General features: G+C 39.6%; 1 protein-coding gene across 1 annotated transcript in view; it reads right to left on the bottom strand.

The window, feature by feature from the left end:
• Positions 1-2888, bottom strand: part of MAB21L3 (mab-21 like 3) — a 41148-nt gene extending 38260 nt beyond the window's left edge. Inside the window, exon 1 of the mRNA XM_006919819.2 lies at positions 2464-2888. The gene's annotated coding sequence lies outside the window, so the exon portion shown is untranslated. The remainder of the gene's footprint in view (positions 1-2463) is intronic.

Raw genomic sequence — 2888 nt, 5'->3', positions numbered from 1 at the left:
GAAACGACAGATCTTCCAGGACAATAAAGAGGAGGAAAGTGGTCTCAGAAAAGTCATATTTCTCCAGTTACATCATTAGTTGGCAAATGAAGTGGATCCGGTGAAAATATGTTTTCTTGAAACATTTCATCTGTTTCATTTTGGGAAAAAAATATGACACCAATGAGAATTCATTTTTTTTAAAAAAAATGCTTTTTATAATGTGTGCATTAAATCCTTGCTCTAAAGTCTTTGGCAGTTCCTAAGTGGTACAATTTATTGAAGCCCTCCTACATGGCAGGTGGAATTTTACATACATATTACTTAGTAATGAGCACAACAGACTTATAATAAAAATGACATTGACAATTCATGTTAAAGAAGAGGAAAATGAGAATGAGAAATAAGTCTCCCTGGTTCTAAAACCATATTCATGCAATATTGTGAAGGCTTCAGAGGATACCTAAAACGTCTTTTGAACTACTTCAAAGCTAAAAGGTATTAAGCATCAAATAAAGACATTTAATGAGGAATGCGTGTGGGGCGGGGATGGTGGCAGTTGCTCTGGGCTTCTCAATGTGGCTAATCTGATAAAGGGACAGAGTATTTGCAAGAGGAAATGTTTCTGTGTCCCTTTGCTGATAGCAGCAAGCTCAACACTCTCCCCAGATGACAGTGTTTAGCCTGTTAGTTAATTAATTTTAATTATTGACATAATTAAAAGCATAGGGTGAGGGATAGCTTAGCGATTATGTGACTTAGACGTCCTTGAAATCACCAGCTCAGCCTGAGATCTCACTCCTTAAGAAATTCTTCTTTGGAAAAAGAATGTGTTTCTGTTACTAGCCAGTTTCCCAAACTTGGATCCCAGAGGCGCGCTCTAATTTCATCAAGGCCTTTTCAAACAAAAAACAGTACTTCAACTCCCTATGTTCCATTTGGGTCAAAGACTCTGGGAAGGCTTACAGCTTGAAGAATCCACCTCACTGATTGGCGACAACTCTGAGCCCACTACAGTGCCTGGAACTCAGTATGCTCTCGGCAAATTTTTCTTGAGTATATTTGGTAGAATGGTGGGTTAATAATTAACCTAAAGCGAACAGTGAAAATAATCCCAAAGGGCACCCCAGAGACAGAAAATTTTTCCATCTTCTCTATGAGATTTTAACTGAATGCGGCCCGTTAATGATGAGTTTAAAACTTGACAAGCTTCTCAGTCCATATTATTGACCGACAAATGTCTCTCTCCACTGATTTACTTGTGGAGAAAAAATTTCAAGGGTTCTAAAATACAGAGAGAATCATTAACTAAGAATCCTTCTTAAAATGGTCTGCTCCCAAAAGGAGCCTCATCAAAATATCTGAGCCTTGGATTCCTAAGGGTTCCACCAGCATCTGTTCTTCCCAACTTACTGAAAACCAGGAAGAAGTTGAGGCCATCTCTCGTGGTCTTGGAAAGAGAAGTGTCCCCTCTTTTCTCGAATGGACTTTCTTTCACAGGAGGCAGGTCAGAATTGATAATTAAGTGCATGGCCCTTGGCATTAGACAAAATGGGATGTAGACGTAGCACTGCCAATTTCTAGCTCTGACCTTGAGAAAGCTGTATAATGCCCTTAAGCTTCATTGTTTTCACCAACAGAGCAAGGATTATAAACCTGCTTAACAGAGTCGTGAGAACTGTATGACGTAAGCACAAAATGTATGTAACGTGGTGTGTGGTGCATGGTGCTGAATGCACGCTGGTTACCGTCGCCACCGACGGCATTGTCAAACAGCACAGCGGAGGATAAGGCCTGGCTAAAACTCGGGGACCCTTCAAGAATCAGCAGTATAGCACAGTCACTTAAGTGACATCTGAGGTTACATAGTCCAGGCTTTGCCAATTGTTAGATGCTTAACTTAGGCCGGAGCCTAAGTTTTCTCATCCATAAAATGGACGATTCCATTTTATAAACATTTCATAGTTTTTTTCCTGAAGACTGGATATGCCAAGGAACATAAACTGTTTAAAACGATGCTCAATATATGTTATCTCCTTTAACCCAGCACATAGTAGGTGCTCAAAATATTTAATAAATAAATATTTTCCCCCTGAAAAAATCTCTCGAATACTAGAAACCACTTAAGAAAATCTTTTGATGTTTTGTGCACATCTTCCTACAACAGATTTGAAGCTGTTGGGGTGGTTTGAAATGCTTGAAAGGAAACTGAAAGACATGATTCTGTTCCTCTGCTTAACTCAAACACTTTGTTGGCGCAAGAGAAAAATAACATGAACTTTGCTTTTTCCCCCTCAAATTCTCTGCTACTGCCCTAGGTCTTTAATTTGTTACATGGTATTCATTCTCCTTATCAGCTGAATCCTTATCAAGGCTCATCCCTCTGCTGAGGGACTGGATTGGGACGATCATAAATTCTTTCACTGACAGAAATATGACTGTGATGCTATGTCTCTGCTCGAAGATGTTTTGGAACCTACTTACCAGTGAATAAGGAGCTTCTTCTGGGATGTGACAGGATGGAGAAATAAATTCAACTGGTGTAACTGTCCACCTTTCCCCTCAGGCATTCCATTCAGTCATTTCATTCATTCCTCTGACCAAGCATTCCTCTGACAAATCAAAGGTGACCTGTATTTTAGTCCAAGTAGGAAAGCCAGCTTCTCAGCTCTCTGGCAAACAGAAAAATCTAGACATTGATCCGACACCTAATGATTTTTTTTCTAAATGTGCTGATCTCTTAAGTGCCTGGAATCAAATCAACAGCATTTCCAAGCTCTTTACATGTTATTTCCATCGATGAGTTATTTTAAGAGGACTGAATGTTATAACATTGATGGTTATGCCAGAAATTCCTCTCAAGAATACCTTCATAGGGTAGACTGCCTCTCTATGGGGGCAGGGAAAGG

The sequence above is a fragment of the Pteropus alecto genome, unplaced genomic scaffold, assembly GCF_000325575.1.
Source record: "Pteropus alecto unplaced genomic scaffold, ASM32557v1 scaffold106, whole genome shotgun sequence".
Lineage (NCBI taxonomy): Eukaryota > Metazoa > Chordata > Mammalia > Chiroptera > Pteropodidae > Pteropus > Pteropus alecto.
The sequence above is the reverse complement of the archived record's forward strand: the minus strand, read 5'-3'. Positions and strand labels throughout refer to the sequence as shown.